Below are 15964 nucleotides of genomic sequence, written 5' to 3'. Positions count from 1 at the left end.
GTTCCTGGTGAGATGCGGTGGAGAATACACCATCTGTCATGTGGTCGAGCGGCGCCAAGAACAATGGCCGACGCTACGTGGTGCTCGAAATAGAGGGGCGAATTGTAGTGATGCAGAGGTCCAAGGGGGTGCAGGAGTATTTTTCTCGTGTGCGAGAGGCATTTGTGGTCAAAGGGGGGAGACTTGGTGAGTGAGGTGAGGAGTAAGGTGAGGTGCTGGTTGGGTATTGTCGTGCAGATTTGAATGGAAAATGGCGCGCAAATTCCCAAGGAAGGTCGTCTTGTGGGCATCACCGTGTGCCTATTAAACAATTGTTCATTGAATGGCATATGTGCTTGCGTGCTTGTTGTGTATTATGGCTAAAAGGAAAGGGTTTGCATGGAGGTCAGAGTACGGATCAAAGAGATATTTATTAGACCTACCTTCGAGTCCCACGCAATGCAATTCAGCCCATTTACCCACTCAACATGAGGGAAGGACTAACTACACGAATCCTCATGAAATAACTATGTTTGGTGCCATTGTCTTTGCAGCATGCAGTTTTGCAGAACTGCAACAATATACAACACAGACTCAACGATTCTTTATAAAAATAAATATGAAAGAAAGCATTCAAAATTCTCCAGATGCAGTATTATGATAATTAGTGAAGTAATTATCATGTTATTAACCAAAATTCCACAACTTGGCTCTTTCCTGTCAAGGGAACTTATCTTGAAGATTATTAACGATCTCAACGTTCCCAACACACGAGTATATTAAGGAGAACAACGAGCCTTGGATTAATGAGGAGGTGCGGTGAAGACAACAGAGTTGGGTCAGCAACCAAACTCAGGTAAAGTGTTATGTTCATTAACTGGAACAAGTCTATATTCCACAAACTGTTGCATAATTTTTTTGAAGATAAAGAAAAGTAACAAAATGTATCCAAAGAACAATTTCATGTTTTAAAAATAATAAAGAACACTGGTTTTTAATACTTTCATATATTTTGTATTTCCTCAATAAAATAACATTTACATCAATTAAAATAAATTAAAACATGTTTATGAAAAGGATGCTGGTGCATACAATGGAGAATTTAACTATGACGATGAATCAAACTTACTCTCCCAGCTACACGCACAAGACCTGCTCTCATCTCCGTTGTGAGGGGATAGAGTGAGGGTAACTGAAACATATATTCACACCTGTTTACATTTGTGGTCAAGAAGTGAGAGTTCTGGAATAAAACGATTATCATCGGGAAGAAACATGATTGGAAATGATCTGAATCTGATATAAACAAACACATTGGATTAATCTGTTGAAAGTAAAACAATTTGTTTTACCTAATGGGGTTTATGTTCAGTTCTCATTCTTTCAGAGACCGACACTCTGATCCGAGTCAAGTGAGAAACATTTCTGTGCCTGAAGATTGAAACAGACACAAGAAATATTCAAATATCCAGAAACTAAAAACAAGGGAAGGTCATTTCTGTAAAGAAATTGTTTATGCTTAAAACACACATGTGCTGAAACATAATTAACATTTACAATTATAACATCATCGCTTTATGTTTATAATTCAATATTACCTTTCTAATTAATCATATTTTTGAAGCATTTTCATGTTGAGATTAAACGTGTGTTCACCATCGCTTATCATCGCTTTAATTAATAATTCCTCCGTTGTAAACCTCAATCAATAGGATGTTTACTGAGAGTATTATATACAATTGAACAAAAAAATAAAACAAGGAGCTGATATGCCAGGTCCCCCTCCTTTTGGGTGGTACGCGGAATAGATCTGCGTCATGTGAAAGTGAAATGTTGAACAGCTTTTTAAATATTGTGAACACGAGCTGAGTTATTGAGGTGTTTGCCATTGCAACATAATTCAGCCAATTGGAGCCGTGATCGATTCATGTTGAGATAACGTCACGAGGAATATAAACTGATAAACCGAGCCAAATCATGTCCAGGTTCCTCCTGATGATTTCATCTTTGCTCTTTACTTATTCAGTTTCCTCCTGATGACTGCAATGTAGTATTTGGTCTTCAATTTGATTATGTTTGTGACATATCCTAATGCTGTGTCGACTGTGCTTCCCCAATGATAAATGAGAATACAATGTAATAAGTGAATAAAAATAGAGCATTGGCACAAAATCATGCTTTTGTTTCATTTTACTGAATGTAATTATCATTACGATAATGATAATGACATTACATGCAATGATCACCATCACAATATGCAATCGCATTAATAAGACAGACACAATCAAGTCATGAGAATGACACAATCACCCATTAAAACAATGTGGAGACTGACATTTGCATCTCAGTGACCTAATCTGTGTTTAAATAAAGATTATAACAGGTGATGAGATGAGAATACAGGTATATATCAAGAGCAGAATACTTGAAAGAGAAGATCACAACACGATCAGGAAAACTGGGAACCTGATCACATCAGTGCATCATTTTTAAACACTGTTCAAATCACTTGCATATTCATGGTCACCACAATAATAACATTATAAACAAATAATACTATGACTGCACATCATCTCACATCATCACAAATATATAGTTTGTGTTCCATGTGTCCAACATTATCTCATGTAACCAAAAGAGTGAAATCATTTGAAGGAAGGTTTGTAATTTTTTGGTTCTCTTTGTATAAAAATGGATGGATTCACATTTGGGTGGATCCTGCCGATTGTCGTCTGCGGATTGAAAAAATGGTGTCGTGTAATGTGAAGACTTCAGCATTGCAGTGGAAGAACTGCAGATGTACCATAAACCAGGGATGCTTTCCCAAAAGTAACATACTCGACTTGACGCTGTCTCACCAGGGTTTGAATCTCAACCAAGTTATAAACAGTGTTTCACAGGGAGGTTGATTCATCAATGTGTGTGTCACTCCATGAATGGATGTCAACCGGGAATCCCGTCTGCCTACATCAGTTTGAACGTTAAAGATCCCAGATGATGTCTCCATGAAGAATAAGCGAGCCATTGCTGGGTACCATGGCCAAGTTCCAAATTCCTTCCCGAGCTACTGCAGGGAATGCAAGGACACACCATCCAGCACAACCCTTGTCAAAATACGATTCTGCAACACTGACATTCTGTAACTGAGTTTGGTACAACAGAATCAGGGGATTTAGTTTTGTGCCAATGTTTCCCCTTTGGGCCAAAGTAACCTCGGTATTATGTTCCCTTGAGAGATTAGTTAACAAATCACAGTTCAATCGAACGATGTTCTTTCATTTAGTACTATTTAAAATCTGATGACTATTTGTAACGCAGAAGTGCAGAAACTGCTTCGCTCAAATGAAGTCATGAAAAACAAAAAGCATTAATTATTGAACTTCAACTTCGAATTATTTATCTTTCCAGATTTAATAACATCGACATCAGGGCACTCGTTTTGAATTACATCCACAAAAACTACCCTGAAGTAGAAAAATGAAAATACTTCAACAGGATTTCATTGAAACACAATGAATCAGACTGCTCCGTACATGAGCCCCATATTCATCACCCTGGACGCCTCTTCGTTCCCCCATGACGGACCCTGGAAGGTGATCAGCTACTCCTTGGTACCTTTGGCTCTGTTTGCAGTGATACTGAACCTCGTGGTACTCGGAGCCTGTGTGATGAGACGTTTTGATAAACCCATGGTGTTTTATATCGCACTTTGTGTTATCACAGATGCACTTTGGGCTTTTATATCCACACTTACCTTTGTACGTGGACTCTTGGCTGTGAAAAGACGTATTTACTTTACAGAATGTCTCATTCAGTTGTACTCCATTGATTGTGTTGGTTATTCTCAATTCTTAATCCCATGGTTAATGGACATCGACCGGTACTGGGCCATTCTACGGCCGTATTCATATGCAGTTTGGACAGCCAAGAGAAAGGGAATGATGTTTCTAGCCTTTGGTGTCATAAGTACAACGATTACAATTCTAATGGCTTTTCCCATTTTTGCATCACATTTGTATTTTTGCGAAAAAGAATTGACAATTTTCGAAGCATTTTGCCAGATGGGATTTCTCTTTAAAATATCTTGTGGAGGAAAAACCGTTACAAACACAATTATTCTCATTCTCATATATTTTGTTTATACATTATCAACCACAACAATCATTTTCACCTCTTGGAAAATCATCCACGTGTGTAGAAAATCCAGTTCAAGTACATTCAGTAACAAGGCCCTGCACACGTGCTGCACACAGATCATAGTGTTTGTTATTAAGTTGGGTTCTCGAATGGCATTTGTGTTATCGGTGAGATTAGGAGATCATAGCATTTCATTCAGATTAATCCTCTACATTATCTGTATGTTTACATCACCCATTGCTGATCCTCTCATATACGGCTTGAGGACAAAAGAAATCCGAGTGCCCTTAACTCGACTTTATCAACGATGGAAGAAGCAGTATTTTTTATTTGACACTGTCAAAAAAAAAACATGTGACGTGATTATATACTAACACAATGATAAATGAACAGGAAACAAATATTATATGGAAATGTAGGAAAAATTAAATGCCCAGGCAATAAATTTAACCCAGGTCGTCTGGAAAACAGCACCAGTGCTCTGCAATCTCAGATATCTGGGTGATCCACCAGCTGAACCCACAATTCTCACACATATCAATGCCACACTCTTTCCCCTGCTGCTTGCAACGCACTCACTTCCAACTGCAGGAGCAGCAAGGGCCTGTCCTCGCTGACTACATCTTGAGAAATACTTCCACTATCGTTAAAGCCATGCCATAAAAATGTTTATAATGACAGCAGAATAAAGGTTATACAGGGTCATGCTATGTTCACAAAATGATTGAAAATCTTTGAATCCAACATTTCAAGTTCACTCAAACATAAAGCAGTGTGCATTTCCCTCCAGGAATTATGATGATGAATTGAATTCTGAGAGAAGTTTGTGGTGAAAAGCCAATAATTCAATCAAAAAAGGAAAACTCTCAAGCCGATGTTGTTGAGGTGTGGTGTCGACACCACATTGGGGTTTATAATCTTGAAAAACATCTAATCGATTTTGAAAAATATATATATATATATATTATTCAAACAATTATTATTACATAACATCTCAACTATTATTTTTAAAATCAGAACAACATGACAAGGTAAATTTCCCACCACAGTGACATGTCAATTTGTTTAGTCATTCTCATTTTATTCACTGAAAGTACGACAATTTGACTGTTTCTGATCAAAATAATTTATCGTACCCTTTCTTAATGATTTTCGTATTCCCAACAAATGAGAACAAAAAGTACACCAATGAGCCTTGAATTGATTTGGTGGTGAGTTACAGACAACAGGGCGGCTTCACTTCGGACAGTAACCAAACTGAGGTTCAGTATGTGAATGAACTGAATCAGTTCATACCTGCTGATGTGTCTATTCCATGTTCTTTTGATCGTTTGTGCCATTTTCATGCTCACGTGTCCCGTTCCCATTTTAATACATAGTAGGCGTGCTTGCATATCGCTTTGCTGATGGTTTAATCAAGACAACATATTGTACTTTACAAACATATTGCATGTCCATCTGTGAATTTCAATGAAGATGTAAAATGAAATAAAACGCATGTAAAAAGGATCTTTTATAACACGTAGTTGTTGTTTTTGCTGCTCTCGTGTTGGCTGTGGGTGCTGTTGTTTGTGTGCTTGTTTCATGTATTTTTACATATTTTTCTCCAGCTTTCTGTCTGGGTAACATATTGTTGCGAATTCGCGCCCGCTGGCGTGCGAACGGTCACGTAACTCGAATCGCGGCATGTCGCCCACCAGACGGACAATTCAGTCGTGACCCTCTCGGAACAATGCCGGGAGCTCGTCACGTGTGGGGGTTTAACCCACCACGATCGTGCCAATTGCCCACCCGCGCAGGATAGGGTTGCTCGCCAAATTCGATCTACCTTAGTACCTGCGCGAATGGTCGACCGGGCCATTGTTCCATGCCACAGGCCGACTCCAGACACGAAACGCTTAAGCGGTCCGTTCCGTGTTACACTGATAACTGAGCGGTGTTATCGTCGGCCTTGACGGTTACAATTAATTACCGGGTGTTGCACCCACTACGAACCCCTTACGTGAAGCAGGATGGAGAGTCAAGAGAGAAAAAACGAAGCGAAACGGGCACAGTTCAACAAGCAAGCATTTTATTATGCGACACATGGAAAGCACTATATACAGCCATACACAAAAAGCAAAGGCAAGAAGAAAACAGTTGACACCAACCTAACGCGTACACACGGCAACACTTACACAGTTTTACTTCACAGACGGCACCAGCACACATTTGCACAAAAGCAAAAGAAAGAAGCCACCCTCACAGACAAGGAGGCAGACAGGCCCGTAGGCCAAATGTGCGTGGGGCCTGGAGGAGCGGTCAGGTCCGCGAGACCGGGGAGGTCTTACCCGCGTCCTCGTGATGCGTTGGCGGGGAAGCCGCAAATGTCCGCGCCGCTGTACCCCGACTCCGTGCCCCTTGGCGGGTTTCGTTGGCACCACGTTTGGGGTGGAGGAGGTACGGGGCCCCCCTTGCACTATCTCAGCGTGGATGGGGGGGGGGGAAGGGGAAATTGTTGATGCCCTGAGGGTGGGGAGTGGTTGGCTGGCTTGAATACGGTGACGAGACGAGCGATCCCCCACACTGCAACCTCGTTGCTGACTGCCGTCCTCCTTGCCTCGGACCCGAGCTCCCTTGCCCCGACCCGCCGCCTGCAGCTCCACCGTGCGCACTCCCCTTCTTCACGCTTAACGCTCCTCGCTTCACGCTGAGCTCCACCAGTTCCACACTCTCCTTTACCTGGTAATTCTCGCGCCTTTAAAGCCGGCAGGAGAAGCCAATATACAAATTCTAGGATCAGAACGCGATTTGAGGCGGGGCCACGTCGCCCCCCCCCCCCGGTCAGCTATTGGTCAGGCAAAAATGGGCCTGAACCTCCCCTGATCCTAAAATTTGCATATACGGACTTCACATACATGCGCTTGGAGGCGGTGCCAAGCCGCCTCGCGTTCGCCCATTGGACAGAGGGGAAGTGGGCGTGAAGCATTCCTGATCGGCGGATCAACGCGTTCGGCCTCCGTGGCCGAACGGCTCCAGGAACACGACGTTTGGTGTTGACTGGTGGTGTTTGGGAATGGCCGTAGAAGCGATGATGTGGGATGAAGTTGTGAAGGTAAAGGCGAAGGTGGTGGTGTTTGCGAATGGTTGTAGAAGTGATGATATGGTGGCATGGCTGGTGGAGGTGGCATCGTTGTAGTGTGGTTGGTGCTGTGGTGGGGATGGTGTGGTTGTTGAGATGCTGTTTGTTTGAAATAAAAGATAGAACAGAAAAATAGCTAACTCAAAGCGTCGCAGCCCAGATGGATCACATAAATTCCCTCTGTACAACGGGTTTGGACTAACGACACTTGTACCTATGGAGATATCTCACCTGAGGGCCCTTTATGGTGTAATGCGAATTTCCACAGCTGTAACAATATATTGGGGGTAGGGGGTTCCAAGGTGGAGGGGAGACCCAATTCTCGCTATGTAAATGTGCATTGCACAGTGCCCCGGTGATAGCCGGTGTTATAAATCATCCTTCAACATATAGAAAGTTTAAACAACATTGCGATGAGGTTGAAACCAGAATAAGAATATTTCGAAGTTTTCAAAATATTTCATTTCACTCAATTTGAATGCAGGTTAAACCCAAAGCAAACAACAGCGGTGTACCATTCTAACAGTCTTTGGTATGAATGAGTCGGTGTTCACACAAACCTCCCAGACTCAGAGCAGACTCTCTGTTCATTACTCCACAGAAGCCTTGGAATAATAATTTACTGAATTTTTCTTGAAAAGGGACATTTTCACGAAGCAATTCGCCTGCACCAAAGGTTGGCTCATCCAGATGGTGCAGTGCAATGCCTGCTGAAATCAGTCCAAAGGAAGAAGACAATGTAAATGAGACAATGTAAATGGCGTCACAGACACCAAAGAACTGTACATTTGCATTGCATGGTGACATGGGGCTGGCAGGGAGGCTTCCAGGTACACACACTCACTTGAAGCTGTCTTGCCTGGGTTTGACTCCCGACCCAGCTATAAACTGTCATCCCGGTGTTTCACAGGCAGAGAAATTCATCAATGTGTGTGCCGTCCCTCGGATAAATGTGAAACTGGGAATCCCGTCTGCCGGCGTTACTTAGTGGATGTTAAAGATCCCATGGTATCCTTCACGAAGAGGAGCAAGCTTGCCAGCAACCGAGCCAACTTACAAATTGCTGCCCTCACCTTGGTCAAACGTCAGGCCTGGCCAACCAGTTCATGAAAGACTTGAACCAAACTGCCCTCGGCCAATCCCGTGAGAACATGGCAATAATTGTGGCCGTTAACACGAAGAAGAAGTTGGATGATGGAGGTGATGTTCGCAGACTTCCAAACAGATGGAAGATGTCCTCGGGCACATGATAAGTTGAAAATCTGTCAGCGAACAGACGGGTCAAATTCCGAGTTACTCCATGTATTTGTGTGTCTCCCTCTGTGTCTGTGACGCCGTTTTTAATAATTGGATCCTGCTGTTGTACCATTGGGACTTCTTTATTAAAGGGCGAGGTTGATTGCTTCTTCTTCATTCTTGAAATACAGACTGTTCTGTGGTTAAACTGTTAGTAAATTGATTATTTCCTTTCCAATGGTACCATTTTCAGCTCACCTGAAACGTAGTTCCGGAAAGTTCATGGGATGGAATGTCGTACATCAGTCCGTCCATCCATCCACAAAAACTTGCAACTTCTTCTCTGAAACCACAAACACATGATTTTGATGACACGACCACAACCTTCATCATCCGTGATGTACCAAAGATTGTTCAGGAAATTATTAAAATATACCATCAGAGATGGGGAATCCCCCCACCATTGAAAAATAATTGAAATCAGCTGAGCGATTTTCCATTTATTGCAAAAAACATTTTTTCAAGATGGCCGCTCGTCGGCCATCTTGGATCTGGCCATGCCCAAAATAAACCGCTATTGAAAAATAATTGAAATCAGATAAGCGGTTTTCCATTTATTACAAAAAAACATTTTTTTCAAGATGGCCGCCCCAGTCGGCCATCTTGGATCCGGCCACGCCCAAAATCAATGGGGTTCTTCCTTTTCAGGTGGTACATGTGTGACTCAAATTTCAAATCGATATGGCGAACAGTTTATGAGTTATCGCACTCACAGCTATAAATGTTGACGCCCGGACGGACGGACAACCGGACGACCTGGGTGAAAACAATATCCCACTTCCACCACGCGGTGGGGGATAAAAAACATAATTTGCGATCCAAAGTGGTGGCGTTGACAGTGACCTTACTCCCTCCCCAAGATCGGTATTTACTTTCTTCCCAGAAACTACACGCACAATTTCGATGACATTTGACCAAAACATTCAACAAGTGTGATGTAGCAAAGTTTGATCATGACATTAGAAACATCGGGGTCTCAGGGAGTGGAAAAAGGGGGGGGGGTTGCCCCCCAAAACAGGTATTTGCTTTCTTCTCAGAAACTACACACACAATTTCCATGAAACTTGAACAGAAACTTCATCATCCGTGATGGACCAAAATTGTTCACTGCATTAAAAATCCAGTTATTTACTTTTTTCTCCGTTAAATATTTTGTGGGTTATCGACACCTACCAGTGGTTTCCTGGTTTTCTTATCGAGCCGCGACCAGGTGAGCACCCAGGGGTGTTGTCCCCATTTTTACTCTCGCCAGAGGAAAGGGTATTGCATTTGGCTGGCTGGCCCTCTGTCCGCACAGAACGTGAGTGTTTGTTTTTCTCTGCATCCACTTTTCAGATTCAAGAAGAATGTTATAATGATAATTATGACGTGATAGATCACGTGGAGCGGCAGCCATATTGGAAAGAAGGAAAAACTTTGCACATATCCATCTCTGAAATCACATCATGGAAAAAATTGAAACTTGGCACGTGGCAAGGACTCCACATGTTGAATAAGTGTAATTTTTTTAATAATGTGATAGGTGCCTTCGTAATGACGTCACAATTGCATGCAGAGAATGCCACATCCAATCAGTATGAAAAATTTTGAGGATTTACTTTTTTGAGTTTGAGGATTTACTTTTTTTTTTTGAGTTTGAGGATTTATTTGAGTTTGAAAATTTTGAGTTTGAGGATTTACTTCAACATTTCCTCAAGTTTCCCTTGAAGGACTTCCTTAATTTTGAGGATCTTTGCATATTCGAACATTCCTTAAGTTTTTCCTCAAAACCTTCCTTAAATTCAAGGGAACACCCACCGACACTCATTACTTTGTGTTCAGGTTATTCCGATCCAAATTATTAGAAAAGGGGTTAACTGCACCCGTAATAAATAGATTGAATGCGGTGTGTGACAAGGTCCAGAACTCGTCAATCCTGTGTCAGAGAGAGAGGTGTGGGGCCCTTTTTGACTCACAAGAGACCCAGTTTACACTGTGGACACGGGTCTTACCCAAATCAAGACATTCTTAACAATTATTCATGATTTGTCGTTATGGTGTAGTGATGGAACAAAAAGTACTTCAACAACACACATCACACGACAATAAAATATATTATCTCTCTTGTGCTTGACAAAAGCCTCCACGAGTGCTTCAGTCTCTTTCTGAAGCCATTTTGTGGATCGCTTTGCAACCATCATGATTCTGGATTCCACAAACAACCTCCAATCTGATTGGTTGCCGAGCATAGCAATGGCTCCGAAGGATTTCCTCACCCTTGAGGAAATCTTTTCTTGAGGATGTCCTTAGGGTTATTTATGCAACAGCCCTCAAGGGAAATCCTTCCCAAAGGAATCACACTGCACCTGATTGGGAATCTTTCCTTAAGGATGAGGGAATTTCATGCAACCGGGCCCAAAACCAATCCAGTTTCCTAATCCTGATGACTCCATCTTTGTTTTTATTTATTCAGGTTCCTTCTCTTGACTCCAATGCAGTATTTGGTCTTCCATTTGATATGAATTGAATTTTTTTAACCCCATTCTGAATTGAGTTTTATAACAAGGACGTCACGAGTCACGTGTCTGATCAAAATAGGGTTGCCATAAATAGGGGGAGGTGTAAAGCTATCCCCTTGCCCGACCCCAAGAACTCTCCAGGGTTGTATCAAAGCAGGACGTCTTGGTATCAAGTCATTACTGCCAGCAGTGATAAAGACACAGTTCTAGTTATTATTGCTAGTACGTGCCCATAAAACAAATAAACAAAAAAAATTAATGAATAAATATTCAAACCATGACCAACAAACAACCACACAGGCCGTTTCTTCACTCTCGCGTTCCCGTACGTGCGTGGCCCGGAAGTTCGCATATTATTCGCATTTACGATTATTCGCAATTTAGTTTTAATACGAAATTATTCAATTGGCGCCAACGTATTTTACCTTCTCGCAATGTCGTGGCAAGGAAAAACAAAAAGAGAAGAGAAGAGAGAGAAAAAATTTTTCCTTCCTGGTTCGGAGCATACCAGCACTCTGATGTTACCGAAATTTATGCACCGTCAAATATGAAAACCATCATAACTTGGGGCATTGTGTTTACCTATTAATGCGCATAAGAAATCGATAAATTATTAGAATACACGAAGTCATCACTATCTGGAAGCCCGTACGTTGTAACCCGTAATGGGGAACGCGATTGAGCTTCCCTTCCCCATCGGCCACGCCCACGCAACAACGTGTCTTGTCATTGGTTTGGTAAATAAATGGCCATAACTTGGGAAGCACTTGTCCGATTAATATTAAACCTTGAAAAGGCACATTCTCAGGGCCCCAGCAATATACCTGGCAAGTTTCAATTAGATCGGACCAGTGGTTGTCGAGAAACAGCGGTCACACACACACACACACACACACACACACACACACAAACACACACACACACACACACACACACACACACACACACACACACACACACACACACACACTGCTGGATTAATAGATAGATGATTATTATGCTGTTAGCATTTATGCCTTGTCAGAGACAATATCCTTTTTCTTACTTCTGTTGGACAAGCAACACTTGGCCTATCCACTGCCCCTGTGTAGGGATACATGTATACATCCAATTAATTATTTGCTCCAAATTCTCTTTTGCGAATTTTGTGCAATGCCGTCAACCCTTAGGAATGGGGTGATGCAGCAAATAAAGGTCACATTGGGCTGGAAAGGTGTCGGGAGCAATATGGCATGTCACACTTGAAGCCATTTCCGGGAGAAATTACAAATGAAAACCCAAGATATACAGAGTCGACAGAGAGTCCACATCCCCTTTCAAATTTTTCACCTTTTGTTGCCTTTTCGCCTGGAATTAAATTGCACTAAATCAGACTTTTTTACCTGTATTTACACAGAGTACCCCACAAGTTCCAAGTGAAAAACAAATTCCACAAATTTCAGAAGATTAATTAAAAATACAAAACTGGAATATCTTGGTTGGATAATTGTCCACCCCCTCATTATAGCAATTGTAAATTAGCTCAGGTGTAACCAATCACCTTCAATATCACACACCAAGTTCATTGGCCAGCAACTGTGTTAAATTGTAGTGATTCTAATTATTTCAGAATAAAATCAGCTGTTCCTGCAGGTTTCCTCTGTTGGGTAGTGCATTTCACAGGAAAGACTCAACTGTTGTCAGGTCAAGCCAGATCAGATCTTTGACTTGCAACAGGCATCATGCAAACTTGCAGTAACCTGTTTCATGGTTGAGTTGTTGGCAACTTAACCGTCTCCCCGAACAGACTTCCTGCTGAGGAGGGTGGAAGATATGGACACCCAGCAGGATTAAAAACAAAACCTGTCAAAGGGTGGAGGAACTCCATGTGAGCCAAAGGCCCACCATATCTCGTGCCCAACTGTGTCTGCGGACGTCCTCCTGCAACTGGGTTACTTCTTATTCGGAGGTTGGTGGCAGGATTTTCACTTTGGCTACCGTAAAACCCTTCGTTGCGCAAAACATTCCAGAAGCATAAAAAAATACGAAAACCCACTCGGTGGGAGTACCACCAGTGCCCTTCGCAGGATAACATGATTGGGGCAAAGCCTTCGGGGCAAAGCAAAGATCAATCTTTGATGATGAGAGGGAAATCACGGGGTCACATTCCCGGGTCAGATTGCGGGAGAGTGTGTCGGGGTGGTGCTGAGGTGCAGTCAACCAGACGGCGGTCTCCTTGGGTTCACCTGAAGCGGTCCCTTCGGGTGGGTATCTGGAATGTCCTATCCCTAAGAGAGGATAATCACCTGTCTCTCTTTTCACAAGAGCTCAAGCGTTTGGACATCAGTATTGCAGCACTCTCTGAGGTTCAGACACCAGATTGCGGCGAGATAATGGCGGGTGGTTACACCAACTATTGGTCTGGTCGCTCTGATGGTTGCAATGCCCAAGGAGTTGCTGAAGCTGTGTCCAATAGGCTGACTCCAATGATAATTGAGGTAACACCAGTCAACGAGTGCATTATGAGACTAAGGATTCATCACAACTTGGGTGTCATTTCCCTGGTCTCTGTATATTCTCTGACCGAGACGAGTGATCTCACCATGAAGGATGCATTTTTTCCACACTCGAGTCTGTGGTTAATTCGTGCCCCAGGCGAGATTCACCTCGAGTCTTGGGGGATTTCAATGCATCGACTGGAACTGATAGGGATGGTTATGAGATGTGCGTTGGTCCCCATTGGTCTGGAACTGTGAAGCTGAATAGCACTAAGTTCCTTGACTTTGCAAGAAGTCATGGACTTGGGGTGGCTTCGTTCATGGTTTCAGCGCCCACAAGCTCATCGCTGGACTTGGTATTCTAACGCTGGTGGTGTGGCAAAGATTGACCATATGCTCATTGATGGTCACTGGAGGATGACCCAGAACTGCATGGTCTCCCAGAGTGCTCAGTTCCTCAATACGGAGAACATGCTTGTTGCAGCAACTTTAAAGTTGCACCTGAAATCTAGGAGAATAGTACCATCCCAGCCGCAGCTGGATGTTGGCAAGCTCAAGGATGAGAGGGTCGCTGAGGAGTTTGCGAACAGGTTGAGTGGAAATTTGGGGGTGTCTGGGTGCTTTCGGAGATCCTGAGGAGTTGTGGAGTGCCATCAAGACCACTGCCCTTGATGTTGCCTGTGGATGTCTTGGAACTCACCGTAGGAGAAAGAAGAATTTTGTCTCTCAAGGGACACTGGATACCATTGAACAGAGTCACAGGGCCAGGCTGAATCGCTGAGCTGTTCAAGCAGCTGAGGCGAAAAACTGTACGTGCACTAAGGGTGGACAAGGAGGCCTATGTGAGAAGAATCTGTGAGGGGGTAGAGCATCACCTGTGGTCAAGTGACTTTCTTCGTGCTTACAGGGGAATTCGCGCATTGCGTCCCACAAAGCCCATCCCTCAGTGCACTGCAGTTCGAGTAGTGGGTGGTAGGCTCTTGATAGAGGAGTCTGAAGTGAAGGCCCATTGGGCCGGTGACTTTGAGCGTTTGTACTAGGCTGATCCACCAGCTGTCGAGTTGGATGTCAGGGGTGTTACAATCCCTGTTGCTGACCCTCAAATCAACTGTGGTCCGCCTTCGTTTGTGGAAACACAGGCTTCGGTGAACCGGTTGAAATGGGGTAAAGCTCCAGGTATCTATGGCATTCACGCTGAAGTTCTCAAGGCTGGTGGAAATACTGCACTCCTGTTGTTGCATGCAGTTCTGTGCTCTGTCTGGAACACAGGCATCATCACAAAATGACTGCAAGGCACTGCACATAATGAGCCACACTGTGTTCCTATTAAACAATTGTCCATTGAATGGCATGTGTGCTTGCATGCTTGTTGTGTATTCTGGCTCAAAGGAAAGGGTTAGAGTGGAGGTCAGAGTACGGATCAAAGAGATATTCATTAGAACTCACCACGAGTCTCACGCAATGCAATTCGTCCCATTTACCCACAAGACATGAGCGAAGGACGAACTACACGAATACTAATGAAATAACTTAATGGGGATCACTGTATGTTGGGTGCCATTCCCTTTGAGGCATGCGGGTTTTGCAGAACAGCAACAATATAAAACACAGACTAAACTATTCTTTAGAAAAATAAATATGAAAGAAAACATTCAAAATTCTCCAGATGCAGTATAATAATAATTAGTGAAGTAATTATCATGTTATTAACCAAAAGTGCCACAACTTGGCTCTTTCTTGTCAAGGGAACTTATCTTGAAGATTACTAACGATCTCAACGTTCCCAACACACGAGTATATAAAGGAGAACAACGAGCCTTGGATTGATGAGGAGGTGCGGTGAAGACAACAGCGTTGTGTCAGCAACCAAACTCAGGTAAAGTGTTATGTTCATTAACTGGAACAACTCTATCTACCACATACAGTTACATAATTATTTTGAAGATAAAAAAAAAATAACAAAATGTATCCAAAGAATAATTTCATGTTTTAAAAATAATAAAGAACACTGGTCTTTTGATACTTTCATATATTTTGTATTTCCTCAATAAAATAACATTTAGATCAATTAAAAATAAATTAAAACAGGTTTATAAAAAGGATGCTGGTGCATCCAATAGAGAATTTAACTATGACGATGAATCAAACTTACTCTCCCAGCTTCACGTACAAGACCTGCTCTCATCTCCATTGTGAGGGGATAGAGTCAGGGTAACTTAAACATATATATTCACACCTGTATACATATGTGGTCAATAAGTGAGAATTCTGGAATAAAACGAATATCATTGGGAAGAAACATGATTGGAAATGATCTGAATCTGATAAAAAAAAACAAACACATTTTATTCATTTGTTGAAAAGAAAACAATTTGTTTTATCTAATGGGGTTTATGTTCAGTTCTCATTCTTACAGAGACCGACACTGCGATTTGAGTCAAGTGAGAAACATTTTT

At 42.4% G+C, this 15964-nt stretch overlaps 1 long non-coding RNA gene across 2 annotated transcripts in view; it reads right to left on the bottom strand.

The window, feature by feature from the left end:
* Nucleotides 1-1010: 1010 nt before the first annotated feature.
* Nucleotides 1011-15964, bottom strand: part of LOC147017596 (uncharacterized) — a 53209-nt gene continuing 38255 nt past the window's right edge. Inside the window, exons 4-5 of one of the 2 annotated variants that reach the window (XR_015049753.1) lie at nucleotides 8732-8816; nucleotides 1011-1410 (exon numbers count right to left, since the gene is read on the bottom strand). This is a non-coding gene — a long non-coding RNA (uncharacterized LOC147017596). Of the gene's footprint in view, nucleotides 1411-3041; nucleotides 4223-8731; nucleotides 8817-15964 lie in introns of those variants that run through there. The other variant, XR_015049754.1, reaches the window with a different exon arrangement.

Source organism: Eptatretus burgeri, chromosome 11, assembly GCF_056783735.1.
Source record: "Eptatretus burgeri isolate ZD-2024b chromosome 11, Ebu_testis_v1, whole genome shotgun sequence".
Lineage (NCBI taxonomy): Eukaryota > Metazoa > Chordata > Myxini > Myxiniformes > Myxinidae > Eptatretus > Eptatretus burgeri.
The sequence above is the reverse complement of the archived record's forward strand: the minus strand, read 5'-3'. Positions and strand labels throughout refer to the sequence as shown.